The following is an 18,830-nucleotide window of genomic DNA, read 5'->3' on the forward strand; positions in this document are numbered from 1 at the left end:
CCAGCGAGCCCGGCAAATTCAAAATCTCCCTGCACCCGGCTGTCACAGATAGCCGAGTGCAGGGAGGTATGACTGGGGACCGCTGTATGCGGTTTCCAGTCATATGATCACCATTATCCATCGGATAACGGTGATCATATAAAGTTAAAAAGTAAAAAAAAAGTTAAAAGATAAAAACAAGTTTAAAAAGTTAAAGTTTCATCTCCCCTTACAGATCGTATCCGTAAGGGGGGATGAAATTACGTACCCAAGGTCCCCGGATTTGTTCCCTGATGGGATGCTGATCCGCGGACCTTACCCCAGCTTCGGCGCATGCGCCCGTCAGCATGATGGCGGACGCATGCGCAAAAGTGAAATATTGCCCAAGAAATTTAAAATCTCCCTGCTCCTGGCTACCAAAGGTCACTGGTCACATGATAAATTAGCGATATAACATTAGGTCGGTCACATATGACTGGAGAGGAATTACGGGTTCTGCATGCGCTTGATCAGCGGTAATCCACGGATCAATCGCATGCATTGGATTACACAATTCGCCCCAATTAGTGGGTCAGAATTACGGAATCCACTCGCAGAAACAGAACACGGCATGCTATATTTTACCGCGGATATCCGCGACCTAGAGCCCATTGTGCTCTATGACCGCGGATATACTTGCAGACCATGTGCAAATGCATTGTGTACGGGCTGCGGGTACCCGGGTCATCTCTAAGCGATGGCGCGGGAAATATAAACAAACAACGGTGTACTGCGCATGACCGCCTGTGTGAATAGGCAGTTATACGCAGTACATTTCGTGGCCGTACACAGGGTCATAGCCGGACTCACAGCTGGAATCCGCTGCGGGCCTCCGCAAGCGGATTCTGCATACGGCCGTGTGAGCCCGGCGTTATTCAGACCGCTACCTGTAATCCGTAATTTACAAGAAGCCCCGGGAACGCTCGCCTTCATGCAGTTCCAGGAGCAGCTTGTTGAGCGCCTTCACTGTGAGACCGCTGCACCACAGCAAGATTACAAAGCCTCACAGAGCGCCACTTTTTACACCCCATCCCCGCCGCTGAGGTTACGAAATACCCCCCAAAAAGCATGAGAGGAGGGGGAATACCCGTTTTTCTTGCCCCATGTGCCCAACCAGCCTCCGTAATTAGCCCTGTCTTCGGATATAAAACGCAGTTTATATTATTACCTTTATCTAATATTTAGGGAATGCCAAAAAATGGGGATGGCGGGGGGGGGGTTATTTTTAAGAAGTCATTTTTTTTCCGTATTAGTGGGCAATGGGGCCTGGAATTTATTCAGTTCTGCCCTGAAATCCAGCGGGCATTCCCTCCATTATGGGCCTAGCTATGTATCCTGTAAGTAGAGTAGGGTCACAATGGGTATGTTTCTAAACACGGGACAAACGGAGGTATCCATTTTGGGGTGAACGTCTTCATTCCTATGTACACTGTACAAAAAAAAACAGTTTTTAAATTGACAAAATTGCCAAAAAAATGAAAATCGTAATTTTTTCCTTCTGCTTTGCTTAGAGTCATTCAAATACTGTGGGGTCAAAATACGTAGTACACCCCTAGATGAATTTCTTAAGGGGTCTAGTTTTCAAAATGGGGTCATTGGTGGGGGTTCTCTATTGTTTTGGCCGCTCAATGGCTCTACAAGTGGGCAATGGGGCCTGGAATTTATTCCGTTGTACCCTGAAATCCAACGGGTGCTCCTTCCATTATAGGCCTAGCCATGTTTCCTTTAAGTAGATTAGGGCCACAATGGGTATGTTTCTGAACACGGGATAAATGGGGGTATCCATTTTGTGGTGAACGTCTTCATTCCTATGTACACTGTACAAAAAATCCTGTTTTTAAATTGACACAATTGCCAAAAAAATGAGAATCATAATTTTTTCCTTCTGCTTGGCTTAGATTCATTCAAAAACTGTGAAGTCAAAAAAGTCACCGTACCCCTAGATAAATTTGTTAAGGGGTCTACTTTTCAAAATGGGGTCACTTGTGGGGGTTCTCCATCGTTTTGGTCACTCAATGGCTCTACAAGTGTGCAATAGGGCCTAAATCTCCTTCAAGCAAAATTTCTGTTCCGAAAGTCACCAGTTGCTCCTTTCATTTTGGGCCCCATTGTGCATACAGACGTAATACTAGGGCCACAATGGGTAGGTTTCTGAGCACGGGACAAACAGGGGTATCCATTCTGGGGTCCAAATTCTCATTTTCAGGTGTACTATAGAAAAAAGTCCTGTCTTTAAAATGACATATTTGCAAAAATATGAAATTTTAGTTTTTCTCTTCTAAATTGCATTGACTCCTAAAAAATACTGTGGGGATAAAATACTCATGACACCCCTCAGTGAATACGTTAAGAGGTGTAGTTTTTAAAACGGGGTCACTTGTGGGGGTATCTATCATTCTGACTCCTATGAGCCTTTCCAATCGTGGCTTGGTGTAGGAAAACAAAGTGTTCCTCAAAATGCTGAAAAGTAATGTTAAATTTGTACGTCTCCTAAATGGTTAAAAAAAAACCAAAGTTTTTCCGTTGTGCGCCCAAAATAAAGTAAATGGATAGAAATATATATCTTAGAAAAATTTCTATATTATGTTTGCACATATTTGAGATATTGCAGTTGGAAATATGAAAAAATGACGATTTTTTTCAAAATTTTCCCAATTTTGGCGCTTTTAATAAATAAACACAAATTCTATCGGCCTTTTTTTCCGCCTAAATGAAGCACAACATGTGGCAAAAAAACAATGTCAGAATCGCTTGGATATGCAAAACCTTTCTGGTGTTTTTCCATGCTAAAGTGACACGTGTCAGATTTGCAAAATTTGGCCTGGTCATTAAGGCGCAAACAGGCTTGGTCACTAAGGGGTTAAAATTGCTACTTTTTAGCTGTGTGATGGTGTGGAAGAGCAATTCTACCCTTTTACAATGTTAACAAGTAAAAAAAGAACTCCATTGTTGTTTCCTATGGCTTAATATACCGTATATACTCGAGTGTAGGCTGAGTTTTTCAGCACATTTTTTAATGCTGAAAAAACCCACTTGGCTTATCCTCAAGTGAGGTTAAAAAAAAACAAACCCAATACTTACCTCCCATCCGGCATCTGTGTGCCCGACGTGATGGTCTCCCCGACATTGCAGAAGCTGCTTGAGAATTCACCCCGCTGTCATCTCCCTGCTCAGCTTTGAATTCCCCTGCCGTCAGCGCTGTGTAAGCAAGCACTGTGATTTGATCGAGTGCCAGCCAATCACAGCTGGTGCTCGATCATTCACAGCCATTCAGTGAATGACATCACTGAATGGCTGTGATTGGTTTATCTGGCGCTCGATCCAATCACAGCGTTTACTTACACAGCGCTGATGGCGGGTGAATTCAAAGCCGAGATGGGAGATTACAGCGGGGAGAATTTTCAAGTAGCTTCCTGCACTGCCGGGGACACAGATGCAGGCTGGGAGGTGAGTATCAGGTTTTTTTTTTACCTAGTATATACTCAAGTAAAGCTAGGCTTATACTTGAGTCAATAACTTTTACCATTATTTTGTGGTAAAACTTATTGACTCGGCTTATACGCGGATCAGCTAATACTCGAGTATATACAGTAACTTCCCCCAGCACATGGTACACTTAGTACAAGAATAGGTGCAGGCCTCTTCATGTATTAAACACATCCCAACATCTCTGTGCAGCTTCTCAGAAATGCACGCCAAGTCTGACCTGGCGCACATTGCTGGCCTAGTTTATTCAGTTTTTGGCATAAAATATACATAAATCTGTTGGTCCAGGGCAACCACTCCCCTTACAAGCCCCAATCACCCTTCAAGTGGCGAGGCTGGCACAAAACGCAAAAAAGGTGCAAATTCTTGTGCAAATACTCGTTCATACAAAAATGTGCGACTTTTATACAACAGAAACTGGCGCAAAATGCTTTATATACGTGCCCCAATACTTTTTTATACTATTTACAGTTAACAACTGTTACATGAATATATTGCATGGTCGGTGGTCAAATTTTGCAACTCCAGAAAGCATATTCTGCTGTGTTCCTTCCTATACCGAGTTCCCTTTCCGTATAAAAGCTCTTTGAAAAGGTCCCCAATGATGTCTGTGTTCCTCTGGACGTGCCGTTTACTCCTTCACATTGATGGGGCATTGTTCATTAGTTATTGTTCCTGATTACCATTCAAAAAGCTGTCTTTGTTTTCAAACAATTCTCAGAATTAGCATAAAATTGTTTCAGTTGACCCATAGCTGACCCAATTCCATACATGCAACAATGGCATCAATCAATCTGGTGTTGCACAAAGAAAATGCACAAAGAAAATGCAGAATGCCGTAACAATACTGAGAACATACAATTTGATATTGATTTGTCTGAAAGCTTTCCTACTACTGGTCAAAATAATATGGAAGAATGTAAATTCAATGTAACTTCAGGGTAAAAACTTGGTCAACAGTGCTGTCCCTGGGGAAAGCAAAACATTTATTTTATTTTCTAAGCATCATAACATTAACCCCTTCCAATCCACTGTCTGAAGTCTGAAGATATTCTTATTGAAGGCTGTGCAGCTATAGGTGTCTGAAGACGTCCGGCAGAGTATTCTTACTGTATATTACTGGCCGCTCTGCTGTCATGGGCCTCTCCAGCATGTCCCATAAGCAGTACTGGCTCTAGCCAGCAGATGGCGCCATTGTATAATGACAGAAAGAGAAAGATCCCTAGGGAACCCTGAATCCAAAATTGGATTGCAAAGGGTTAAATGAAATCCATCCACAGAAAAGGACATATTTAAATCAGGGTTTTAAAGGGGTTGTCCGATAACTGGACAACATTTCTTCAATATTGCTCAGTATAGTAAAATAAAAAATAGAGCAGTACTTACCCCTCCTCTGCAAGCAGTATCCAGTGCTGCAGCCCCACCAGTCCTGGTGTCTATTATGACAGCTGATGTCACTATAAGTCAGGTGACCACTGCAGCCAACCAGAGGCTGCAGCAGCGTCACCATTTGGTGCTCCTGGCATCATAGTGCCCAAGGTGTGAGTATCAATACCAGGAAAATGAACAGACACCAGGACCACGACGGGGCTGCAACACTGGACTCAGGCGGTGGAAAAGGAATAAGTACTGATGAGTTTGTTATTTCTCTACAGTGAGGGATGTTGTCCAATAACAGAACAGGCCCTTGAAAATAAACATTCTTTACATATTTGGTGCTGTAGTTTTACAGTATATTACTTTCCACATTAAAAAATCTTGAAATATTTCATTTTTCACACTGATCATTACCACTTTCACAATACACAGATTCCTCTAGTTCTCTGTGACACACTTGTTAGCTTTGCTTATAGACTGATACTGAATTAGCAGAGTCATCTGATCACTTTTGAAGTCCTAGATAAGACAGAATAGTAGCACTATACATCCAAATAAGGCTTGGTATAAAACTTCCCTCTTTACTGTCACTGCTTAGTCTCTGGGGAAGGGAGCCATACTCCAGTACTTACTGAAGATTCTAAAAATCTACGACATTCCTATTTCAGCTGCCATAAAGGACATACCACTGCTGCATTGTCTATACAGACAATACTGGAATGAAGTGTGAATCCATGCCTAGGAAAATAATTAATGAAAAATTAATGGCTACAACATTTAAAAATGAGCTTACCTATTGGGTAGATTTAGGCCACCTGCACACGGCACACACAGATTCCACATGGAGAATCCTGCCCAAAATCCACTGCCAGCGACCTTACTTACCTAACACTTCTTCTTTTCTTCTGAACTGCGGATGTGCTGGCAGCGCACTACAGGTCTTCTGACTCTGTCTCTAGGCAATGACACGGATCCCGCGACTCTTCTGCCATACTCATGGCGGAAGGGCCGTGGGACAGATGGCTTTCAATGACTTTAATGAAAGCCGACGGTGCGTAGCCCGCTCTGAAATAGAGCATACTGCGATTTTATTTTCAGCACATTGTGTCCACAAATAAAATCCACATGTGTGTGTGGAGCAGAGGAATCTTCACACACATCTATGGGCAAATTGAGCAGCGGATTGCCCACGCCAGTGACAAGCACGGGATCCGCAATTCAATTTGGCCCGTGTGCATGAGGCCTTACTAATTTTGCTGCTCTTAAACGCGTTTCAGATAAGAGTACATTTAATGCGATGAGAATTATTTTCTGTGCCTTAAAAACCAGACTCAGGCCAGCTGCACACGGGCGGGTCAGATTCTGCATGCCAGGCGGCATCCGTGCATACCTACTTTTCTTTCATCTTCTCTGTACTGTGGATGGTCCGCATGTTGAGCCGTTGGACATACAAATTTTTTATTTTTTTTTAAATCTCTGCTTTTCTGACACGGAATCCATGACCTTTCCCCAATGTAATTGCTAAAGGGCCGCGGATCAGACGGCTTCCATTGACTACAATGGAAGCCGTCCGTGCTGAATCCACGCAAAAATAGAAGATGCTGCTAATTTTTCCACCATGCGCAGAAAATCGCAATTGATTTGTGCTCGTGTAGAGGAAAAAGTGATTTTCAATAGCATGTTGTGAGAAGTATTTTCTGCGGAATCTGGAGGCAGATGTAAATCCGCCCATGTGCAGGCGGCCTAGCCAATGTTTTCACTAAACATAGTTGTTTACTTTTTCCATCTTTTTCATCTTGGCCAAACTGCCACGATGCCTTCTTCCAGACATGACTCCTCACTTTTCTAGCAAGTTCTCTACCTTTTTCCAACCTACATAAACTCCTTATTCTTCTGTTACCCACAATTCTGTGCCTCCTGCTGCCCTCTTCGCTCAGTACCTTATTTGCTGTATATAGCTGCACATAGCCCCCAAATATTGCACTTCAGAAATGTGTCATAATTGTAGTTACCTCAACAAAAATAGTGCCCCACAGATAGTTCTCAGAAAACAATAGTGCCAGGTAGATAGTGAATAATGCAAAAAAATGTGTAAACATCATAAATGGAAGGAATGCAATATCACTATGTGATAAAATATCCCCAATAACAACAAAAAAGTGTCTCATCCATTATAAACTATCTATTATTGACTGGTCAGTCATAAATGACTCATTGCGTGGTGTAGCTAGAGAATACAGGAATATTAATATATCACTTAATTGGTTTTGAAGTCCCCGAAGCAGATATTTGTGCATTATATCTTCCAATCTAAATCTAATGACTTTTTCTATTGTTTCTTCTAGGATATTTTATTGGTCATCTGCCACTTGTCTAAGCTTATTGTATTGACAGACGGTCATAATACTGAGAGATATCTAAAGTTTTATGTATACTATTGTATTATATAGTGCTTATTCTTTTCACTAAAAGGGATTGTGCAGTTACTGGACAACCCCACTTCAAAAGGACTGACTGCATTAAAATAATCAACTAAAATATACTTACTCATTTGCCACCACTGGGATTCAATGCTGCAGCCCCGCTCTGGTCCCAGTGTTTGTTGAGACAGATAGTGTCACAGGAAATCAGGTGACAGCTGTAGCCAATGAGAGGCTGCAGTGTCACATTATTGAACTCCTGGCATCATAGCATTCAGGATGTAAGCGCCAATGTCAAGAGAACAAGCCATGACGCTGTAGCCCAATTTCTGCAGCATCACCTGTCACCACAAACGCTGGGAGCAGAGCAGGGCTGCAGAGCTGGATCCCAGTGGCGGAGGGTAAGGCCTCAAGTCCACTAGCTAAATGGAATTGCGGATTTTGCCCATAGGGAATCATAGGCCATCCGCGGTCCATTAAATAGATTTTTGCACCCGCGGATGGCATTTTAAAAGAATTGCGTTTTTCACGCGCGGTGAAAAAACGCGGCATGCTCCATTTTGCCGCAAATTCCATGCGGATCGGCAACATTGCTATCACATTGATAGCAATGTGTGCGGATATCTGCATGCAAAAAAAAATGCCATTTAAAGCAAATCCGCTGCAGATTCTGCGCGGATTGTATTTTTCGAGTGGACATGAGGCCTGTGTTTTTCAGTTTATTATCTTATTGCAGTCGGCCCTCTTGAGCAGGATTTTTTTTTGTGCGGGGCTCGCAGAGCCTCAAACAGAAACGTCACTCACCCGGCCGCCGGCTCCGATCCGCGCATGCGCCGGCTGCCCGGCAGCCGGCACATGAAAAAGCCGGGGCCGCTGGGCGCGGGTGAGTACGCGCTCGTCTCTGCAGTCCCTTCCCTCCCTGGGTGCCACCTACAGCCGACCTGTGGGCCGCAGTGGTTGAATAGCGTATGGCGGGGGCCCATGAACCCCCGTTCGCTACGGGACTGGGTCGCAATTGCGACCCCCAGTGGTACGCCAGTGTTAGTAGTGTGTGGTTTGAAGTGTCTTGTTCTGCAGAGAGCCCCTTGATATGGACATGTGGATACAGCTGTTATGTGTTACTTATGATTAAAAGTACGTAATGTTCAAGTATGCAATACCCTCCTATGGAGCGAAAGCATTAATGATAAGCAGTTTGTTTAGTAAGGTTTATTTTTATAAAAAGTACTGCCTCTGCCTCCATCTGTCACTGCCGCACCCTACACAACACCATAGCCCTACTTCACCAGCATCTTCCGCCAGCAGTGACTGCTGATGACCAGGGAAGGAGCTACCATTTAAAAGTGAGTTTTCTTTTGATTAGCAAGGAACAATATATAGCTTTATATCAGAAAATATTCCTTTTCCAGTCAACAAATCTTTTAAATGCCAAGATCCAAAATGATCAGTAATTATCAAAAATATCAATAAAATATCTAATTGCTAAAGTATCACCATAATATGTTTCAATCACATAATTATTTATAACACTGTCAGTGAAGAAATGCCTCTGATTGGAGATAATGCTTATGAGGCTCGATGAAGCAGTTATTATTAAACTGGAGCACTAGAGCAGCTGCCAAGCAGTGTTTCCCCTGGGAGCGTCGACTGGGAATTGTACTTTCTGGGAAGACCTCGCCATGTGCTGCAGTACTTGGGAACAAGTCTAATAAGTAGTAACGGTGGGGGTGGCATCATATTGGGGTATATGAGCATGGTAACTGCAGGATGTTTGTCCCACTGACACACACTGTGCTGCTCTTCTTATTTCTCTCTTTCTCATTGTTTCAAACTTCCTGGCAGTCTCAGGATATGATTGTTGCAGGCACAGTGGGTGGGTTGCCGGTAAGAAATAAAGGAAGCTGTGGTCACTAACAGGGTGCAAGGCCATGTCTGAGAGGTATGCAAGTGGTGAGGAGACCAGACAGGATCAGGGTCTCTGAGAGGTAAATTGATCACTGAGGTTTTATGCTGAAATTGAAGAACTCAGCTTAGGTCACAGTTGCCGAGTTCTGCACCCCCCATGTAACCAGTGAATGAGCTTGTGGCTTCCTGCTGTTCATTTTATTATGCAGGTGCAAAATTAGCTTCCATTTCTGCCTTCACTTTGTTTAGTTTTTGAAGCAATGGGGCTGAGCACAGATGGTCAAGCATCTCTGCTCTGTGTGTGCAACTGTGTCATTAAGCGGAGAAAAATGCTCAATTATCTTGGTGTCACCTTGTGAGGAGAGTGCAGCCTCTCTGTGACTTAATCTTCTATTTGTCACTGTCTTAGCTATAGAACAGAATGAATGCACAGCTTTTTTCTGACATTGTGTAATTCTCAAAGGGGAAATGCAGGCTCACAATGTAGCTTCTTTGTTTCATCGTGTCACATTAATTGGTAAAAGAGTGACTGATAACTTCATCTTTAATTCTCAGAACATCCTAGAAGACTAGGGCCCAGTTTTCATGATAATAACTCTTAAGTCTTAATATAGCTGTAAAATTCTAGTTATTGTCCAGAGTGTTGCAGATTTTCAGCATATGTGTTTATAATTGGGCACTACTTTTATCTCTGCACGCAAGATTTTCATTAATACAGAGGCAGTTAGAAGGATGACTTGCTCAGTACACTGCGACAAACTTTCCAGGCTTTATCACTGCCATAGCAATGCACCTATATGCATGGACAATAGTTCAAAAACCACTATAGTAAATAGACAAAGGGGCACATTTATTACTGGGATTGCGCCAGAATTCTGGTGTAAGTTCTCTTTTTTTGTCACAAACCAAATTAGACAGATATACTTTTGATTTACTTATGAAAAGTGCCTTGAGAAGGGGACAGTGCTTCAGTGGAGTGAAATTTTTGGACTAGTTTCAGAATTCCAACTTATTAAAAAGGTGCAAAATGGGGTACAATCTCATCCCAGTAGCTGGGTGGTGCACAGTGATTCCATGTCTTGGGATTCCGCAGCAAATACCTTCTATAACACGCTATGGAAAAGTGACTTTTCATGCGCACGTGTGGAAACCAATTACGGTTTCTGCTTGCAAAGGAAACATTGCAGCATACTCCATTTTTACACAAAGTCAATAGAAGCTGTCTGACCTGCAGCCCTTTCGCAATTGACATTCTGCATCATCGCCTAGCAGGAGTTAAAAAACAAAACAAAAACCATAATACAGATTGAAGAAAAGAAAAGCAGGTATGCATGGCTGCCACTGCTGCCAGGGACGGATTCCGCATGCAGAATCTGACCCACCCGTGTGCATGAGGCCTTACTGTCAGTGAAGAAAGTGACAGTTTGAAATAATACATTGGTATGCTCGGTAAGGTCAGTTACTCGAGATGAGAGCGGAGGGGAGCAGGGGGGAGAGTGAGAGAAATCACTCTCTCTCCCCCCTGCTACCACCCGCCGCTCACCCCTGCCACACCTCCGAGCTCGCTCGGAGGAGAAGGCAGTTACTCGAGATGAGCGAGGATCGCTCCAGTAACTGACCTTACCGAGCATGCTCGCTCTTCTCTAGTATTGACCCATACTTTAAAGTTATGTTATGTGTCCCATAGATCAAAAAGTTGCATACACCAGAGTGGTAACTGCCAACTCATCCCACAATAATAAGCACTCACATAGCTCTACAGATGGAAACACAAAAAAGTTACACCTCTCTGAATATGGCCATGCAAAAAAACCCAATTCTATGAAAAATGTTTTCATTGTGCAAAAGTAGTAAAATATATTTAAAAAAACATTTGTTTGATATTTCTGAAATTGTAATGGTCTGCAGAATAAGGATAACATACCATTCATACGACATGGTAAATGGCATACAAGAAAAAGTGTAAACAATGTTATAATTGTGTTTTTTGTATATCTCAGCTCCCCAAACCCGCACTAAAGGTGGCAAAAACTCAAAAAGTCATCTGTACCTGAAAATTATACGAATGAAAATGTAAGTTTGTCCTACAATAAACATGCCCTTAAAGGGGTTTTCCAAGCACAAAATGGAAATTCTAAAATGCTGAAATCTAGGAAGCACAGCTAAGTAAATGCCAACCTGTAACTTTTATCTGCCACTTTGGACCCTCTTTTTTTATCACTTGCAGCTGGCAATTTGCCACTGTTTACATGCATCACTTTTGTGGTAAACACAGCAGCAGACTGTTACCTACAACTTCCGGCATGTTTGTCTCGAGGCCTGTGTTGTAGCTCCGCCCACAGCGCACAGGTCCTACAATTTATTATCACCAACCTCACTCTCATTCAGAGTGCCAGAGAAAGCCTGATGAGACAGGCAGGCTGGACCTTCCGGCACTCCCATCCTTCAGTGCTCACAGCCAGATGTTGGAGGCTATGGACAGCGGAGAAAGTAGTAAATGCAGACAGGCAGAGGGTCACTAGACATGAATAGAAAATGAAGAAGGTAGCTATATCAGGTAGAGAGAACCTATTAAAAAATGACTTATTGTGATGATGTACATTAAATTTTAAAATGTCAGTATGTGTCTGGAATACCCATCTAAACAGATCAGTAGACACAAGCATAAAAAGTTATAGTTTCCAGAATATGGTAATTTAAAATATAGAGAAACTGTTTTTTTGTGCTTATATAGTAAAACATACAAAAACTATATAAATTGGATATGAATGTTTTGGTATTAATTGTATTGATCCACAGAATAAAATTAATGTATCATTTATGTTGCATGGTAAATGATGTAAAATAAAAATCAATGCCACAATTGCCTCTTTTTTGATTACTACACCTTCCAAAAACAACAAAAAGACATCAAATAGTCACACGCACCACAAAATGGTACCTATCAGCATGTCAGCTTAACCTGCAAAAAACAAGCCCTAACCCAGCTGCATAGAAGAAGAAAAAATTATGTCTCTGAACATGTTGAAGCAAGAAAAAAATTCTATGAAAAATGCTTTTATTGTGCAAAGGGGGGAAAAAACATTAAAAAAAATTTTACATTTAGTATTGCCCCAACCATAATGATCCACAGAATAAGGATAACATGGATCATTTATCATTCAAATTTATGGTGAATGGTGTATAAAATGTTGACAGAACTCGTACACTCATTGTCAAAATAAATCAAGCACCTAGGAGTAGTTGTCATTTTGATGCAAAACTCAGCATGCAGTTACATCTCAGGCAGATATGCAGATGATTAGAGTTGTAGAGTTATTAGATGAACAGTCTTGCCACTCGAGGCCCTAAAAGTGATTCCACTCTTGGCCTATAAAAAGGTTCTCAGAGGCTACTTCTGTGTAGTGGACCTATTTTTCCGCTTGTGTAGAGCTTGTTGACCACTAGACGCCTCTACGATTCAATCAGAGATTTTGCCCAGATAACAGAGTTTGAGAGGGGGAGCATTATTGGAATGTTGTATCGACAAATTGTCCACCAACTGGGCCATTAATTCCAGACTGTTAGGAAGTGTTGGGACCATTGGATGTGTGAGGGTATGCACACAAGGCGACCAGGCTCAGGATACCCTCGACAGGCCACCAGCAGAGAAAATCATCTGATCGTTTGACAAGCACAAGCAGCTCCACTGTCTTTGATACCCACTCATCATCACCTCTGTTCGCAGTTGTGTCATGAACGACGAAACTAGACGGTTTTGCAGGGTTTTTAATGTACTGACCTGGTTTAGATGTTGCTATTTTGCAAGGTCCTTGTGTACAAGCAACACTTGGACTGAATGAACCAAGTGTTGGAAATATTGAGGTAATTCTCCTGACAAAATCGCACTAAACGATCCACTACTTCATTCTTTTCACCCAACCAAAACTTGTCTATAATCGCTGCATGTTCTTTTTTACCTACTTTTGCATTGAAATCGCCCATAATGTACAGAAGGGTATTGGTATTGGTATTTGGTTCAGCGTACCTTGGACTTCGCTATCAAATAGTTGATTTCATCTTCTCTTGCATCTGAAGTTGGCGCATAGACTTGTATTCAGGTGATGTGGTTTACCACGGATTCAGATAGATCTTACCTGATTGCTGTATGCTCTGTGATTTTCGATTCATCTAGCACCCGTTTGTTTACAATAAAGGCGACTCCCTTCCTTCTGATGTAATTTCCAGAAAAGTATATCACAAAATCATCTGTTCGAAATTGACCATTTCCAGTCCAGTGTTGTTCACTAATGCCCAGGATATCAGCGTCAGTTCTCATCACTTCCCATTTCACAATTTCCAGTTTGCAAAGGGACATGCCTCTGACACTCCATGTTCCAATTGTATAATACTTTGTGCTGCGCAGGCTGTTCCTTTCATGATGAATACCATCAGCCATTGGGCTTCCCATAATGGGGTTTCCCTCAATTGCGTCATACACTCCCTGACTATTAGGCAAATGCCCTTGTTCTTCCCCAATCACTCGTAGGCTACCGTCCACCTGGAGGGTCCACAGTCTGTAGCCATATTTGAAACAGACTGAAGTTTTGCAATAAAGTTTTCTGATTTGTTTTTTGAAAGGTAGTTCCCCATTGCTTTCCCCAACCATCTCCATTTGTTCGGGCTTGGGATGGCATCTAACTGATGAATACATTGCCATCACGGTGACACTCCCTGGTGCCAACTACAGCCCAGACCATCAACTGTTAATGGCTAAGGTGAAGGGCAAGTTCAAGAAGAGTACCAACCAGAAGAAATTTAATGTTGACAACATATCACTAATGTATGCTGTGGAAATTAAAAACAGGTTGACCTACTCACCCTAGTAGGAAATCCGGATAAGCAATGGCAAGAAATCCAAGATACAATCATTGAAATTGCTGAGAGACATGTGCTATAATACCAAAAGCCAAAGAAGTAAGCAAGTGGCTGATAATACTATCAAAATAGCCAATCAGCAAAGAGTGGCCAAAGCCAGGGGCAACATGGAGGAAGCCAAGTAGCTGAGCACAGTTTTCCAACGTGAAGCCAGGAAGGACAACAAAAGACAGCTGGATGCACAATGTCAACATCTGAAAGAGGGAAATAGGAGGGGACATACTACAGCCATGTTTGATGAAGTAAAGATGATGTGATCCAGCTTCTCTGCCCGAAAAGGAACAGTCAGGGATTGTGATAGAAATGAATTGAGTGATCAACAGAAGATCAAGAATAGATGTAGAGAATACACAAAAGAGCTATATGCTAGCTAGCCTGAGCATCAAAAAGATAATGATAATAGCCAGATAGACATGGAACCTAACGTTTTGGAAGACAAAATAGCATGGGCTGTGAGACAGCTGCCAAATAAAAAAGACCCAGGAATTGATAGGATACTTGTGCAACTTCTGAAACCAATACCAGTCAGTACCCTCACAGCCTTTTGCCAAAACATATGGTCCACTTTTGAATGGCCAAAGGATTGGACAAGATCAAAATTCATCCCACTACCAAATAAAGGTGATGCCCAAGATTGCTCCAACCACTCCTCAATAGCACTGATCTCCCACGCCAGTAATATCCAATTGAAGATTATTCAAAAACAGTTGCAGCAGGTCATTGATTGGGAACTGCCTGATATCCAAGCCAATTTTAGGAAGGGAAGAGGTACTAGAGATCACATCGCCAACATCAGATGTATAATAGAAAAGACGTGCGAATATCAAAAAGATCTATACATATGTTTTATTCACTAAAGCAAGGCTTTTGACTGTATTGAATATGAATGACAAGCTCTGAGTGGCTCTGCATGACATTGGTGTCTCAGTTTACTTGATCAAGTATATCAGATCACTGTATATCAATTAAGAAGTAAACACTCTATGGCAGTGGTGGCGAACCTATGGCACGTGTGCCAGAGGCGGCATGCACAGCCCTCCCTACTGGCAAGCGCTGCCATCAGCCGCTCACCACTTGTGAATACCGGCAGGGGCCGTGGCTCCCTGCCGGCAATCACACAGCTGCGCTGCTAGCAGCACTGGGTACTGGTGTATTATGTCACCACCGGATGTTAGGAGTGGTAACATAATACACCAGCATTGACACTAGTTAACGCCCCCAGCTTCTGATTGGCTGGGGGCATGTTTATTCCCACAACTCCCGTCCTGGTTGTGGAGCACAGCGGGAGCAGCGGAAGCATCAGTGGGGGGGGGGCAATTTCAGTACCGTACTGCTTCTCGAGGAGAGGCTGAACCGCGGCAGTGGCATGGGCGGCAGAGACGGCGGTGGCGGCTCCTATTGAAGATCCGTTCTGGGAGTGTAAGCACTGGCAGCGGAGCCACTTCTAGTGCTATCCTATCGGCAGCAGTAGGGGCTGCAGAGGCGGCGCTGATGCAAAGGGGACCCTCAAGGCCAGGTAAAAAGCAATGGGGGCCTGCAGCAGGCGTCCCCCTTCTATGTGGGCCACTGTTGGTTGTTACTATTACACGGGAGTACGCTGTGGGATTTCGCTGTTACACGGGGGGCCGCTGTGGGGTGTCACTATTACACTGGGGGCCGCTGTGGGGTGTCGCTATTACACTGGGGGCCGCTGTGGGATGTCGCTGTTACACAGAGGGCCGCTGTGGGATGTCGCTGTTACACGGGGGGCCGCTGTGGGGTGTCACTGTTACACTGGGGGGCTGCTGTGGGGTGTCACTGTTACACTGGGGGGCCGCTGTGGGATGTCACTGTTACACTGCGAAGCCACTGTTGGATGTCGCTATTACACTGGGAGCCGCTGTGGGATGTCGCTGTTACACGGGGGGCCACAGTGGGATATCACTGTTACACTGGGGGGGGGGGCGCTGTGGGATGTCGCTGTTACACTGGGGTCCGCTGTGGGATGTTGCTGTTACACTGTGGGGGGCCGCTGTGGCTGATAAATATGATTTTGATACTTAAAGGGGTTGTCTCGCGAAATCAAGTGGGGTTATACACTTCTGTATGGCCATATTAATGCACTTTGTAATGTACATTGTGCATTAAATATGAGCCATACAGAAGTTATTCACTTACCTGCTCCGTTGCTAGCATCCTCTTCTCCATGGTTCCGTCTAAATTCGCTGGCGGCTTGCTTTTTTAGACGCGCTTGCGCAGTCCGGTCTTCTGCTCTGAGCACGAGCCGCTTCAGTGTGCTCGCCGCTACAGCTTTTCTGCGCATGCGCAGAAGAGCTGTATCTTCTCGGGACCGCGCTGGAGCGGCCATTCTGCTACCATCCTCTCTTAGAGGAAGGTGCAGAGCCGCCCAGCCGCCCAGCAGAACCGCCCAGCCCAGCCGCCCAGGTAAGTGATGGGTGCCGGACTGGCGGGGGGAGCCGGGGCCTAGCGCGGGGGGAGCCGGGGCCTAGCGCGGGGGGAGCCGGGGCCTAGCGCGGGGGGAGCCGGGGCCTAGCGCGGGGGGAGCCGGGGCCTAGCGCGGGGGGAGCCGGGGCCTAGCGCGGGGGGGAGCCGGGGCCTAGCGCGGGGGGGAGCCGGGGCCTAGCGCGGGGGGGAGCCGGGGCCTAGCGCGGGGGGGAGCCGGGGCCTAGCGCGGGGGGGAGCCGGGGCCTAGCGCGGGGGGGAGCCGGGGCCTAGCGCGGGGGGGAGCCGGGGCCTAGCGCGGGGGGGAGCCGGGGCCTAGCGCGGGGGGGAGCCGGGGCCTAGCGCGGGGGGGAGCCGGGGCCTAGCGCGGGGGGGAGCCGGGGCCTAGCGCGGGGGGGAGCCGGGGCCTAGCGCGGGGGGGAGCCGGGGCCTAGCGCGGGGGGGAGCCGGGGCCTAGCGCGGGGGGAGCCGGGGCCTAGCGCGGGGGGAGCCGGGGCCTAGCGCGGGGGGAGCCGGGGCCTAGCGCGGGGGGAGCCGGGGCCTAGCGCGGGGGGAGCCGGGGCCTAGCGCGGGGGGAGCCGGGGCCTAGCGCGGGGGGAGCCGGGGCCTAGCGCGGGGGGAGCCGGGGCCTAGCGCGGGGGGAGCCGGGGCCTAGCGCGGGGGGAGCCGGGGCCTAGCGCGGGGGGAGCCGGGGCCTAGCGCGGGGGGAGCCGGGGCCTAGCGCGGGGGGAGCCGGGGCCTAGCGCGGGGGGAGCCGGGGCCTAGCGCGGGGGGAGCCGGGGCCTAGCGCGGGGGGAGCCGGGGCCTAGCGCGGGGGGAGCCGGGGCCTAGCGCGGGGGGAGCCGGGGCCTAGCGCGGGGGGAGCCGGGGCCTAGCGCGGGGGGAGCCGGGGCCTAGCGCGGGGGGAGCCGGGGCCTAGCGCGGGGGGAGCCGGGGCCTAGCGCGGGGGGAGCCGGGGCCTAGCGCGGGGGGAGCCGGGGCCTAGCGCGGGGGGAGCCGGGGCCTAGCGCGGGGGGAGCCGGGGCCTAGCGCGGGGGGAGCCGGGGCCTAGCGCGGGGGGAGCCGGGGCCTAGCGCGGGGGGAGCCGGGGCCTAGCGCGGGGGGAGCCGGGGCCTAGCGCGGGGGGAGCCGGGGCCTAGCGCGGGGGGAGCCGGGGCCTAGCGCGGGGGGAGCCGGGGCCTAGCGCGGGGGGAGCCGGGGCCTAGCGCGGGGGGAGCCGGGGCCTAGCGCGGGGGGAGCCGGGGCCTAGCGCGGGGGGAGCCGGGGCCTAGCGCGGGGGGAGCCGGGGCCTAGCGCGGGGGGAGCCGGGGCCTAGCGCGGGGGGAGCCGGGGCCTAGCGCGGGGGGAGCCGGGGCCTAGCGCGGGGGGAGCCGGGGCCTAGCGCGGGGGGAGCCGGGGCCTAGCGCGGGGGGAGCCGGGGCCTAGCGCGGGGGGAGCCGGGGCCTAGCGCGGGGGGAGCCGGGGCCTAGCGCGGGGGGAGCCGGGGCCTAGCGCGGGGGGAGCCGGGGCCTAGCGCGGGGGGAGCCGGGGCCTAGCGCGGGGGGAGCCGGGGCCTAGCGCGGGGGGAGCCGGGGCCTAGCGCGGGGGGAGCCGGGGCCTAGCGCGGGGGGAGCCGGGGCCTAGCGCGGGGGGAGCCGGGGCCTAGCGCGGGGGGAGCCGGGGCCTAGCGCGGGGGGAGCCGGGGCCTAGCGCGGGGGGAGCCGGGGCCTAGCGCGGGGGGAGCCGGGGCCTAGCGCGGGGGGAGCCGGGGCCTAGCGCGGGGGGAGCCGGGGCCTAGCGCGGGGGGAGCCGGGGCCTAGCGCGGGGGGAGCCGGGGCCTAGCGCGGGGGGAGCCGGGGCCTAGCGCGGGGGGAGCCGGGGCCTAGCGCGGGGGGAGCCGGGGCCTAGCGCGGGGGGAGCCGGGGCCTAGCGCGGGGGGAGCCGGGGCCTAGCGCGGGGGGAGCCGGGGCCTAGCGCGGGGGGAGCCGGGGCCTAGCGCGGGGGGAGCCGGGGCCTAGCGCGGGGGGAGCCGGGGCCTAGCGCGGGGGGAGCCGGGGCCTAGCGCGGGGGGAGCCGGGGCCTAGCGCGGGGGGAGCCGGGGCCTAGCGCGGGGGGAGCCGGGGCCTAGCGCGGGGGGAGCCGGGGCCTAGCGCGGGGGGAGCCGGGGCCTAGCGCGGGGGGAGCCGGGGCCTAGCGCGGGGGGAGCCGGGGCCTAGCGCGGGGGGAGCCGGGGCCTAGCGCGGGGGGAGCCGGGGCCTAGCGCGGGGGGAGCCGGGGCCTAGCGCG

The sequence above is a fragment of the Eleutherodactylus coqui genome, chromosome 11 (assembly GCF_035609145.1).
Source record: "Eleutherodactylus coqui strain aEleCoq1 chromosome 11, aEleCoq1.hap1, whole genome shotgun sequence".
In the NCBI taxonomy this organism is placed as follows: Eukaryota; Metazoa; Chordata; class Amphibia; order Anura; family Eleutherodactylidae; genus Eleutherodactylus; species Eleutherodactylus coqui.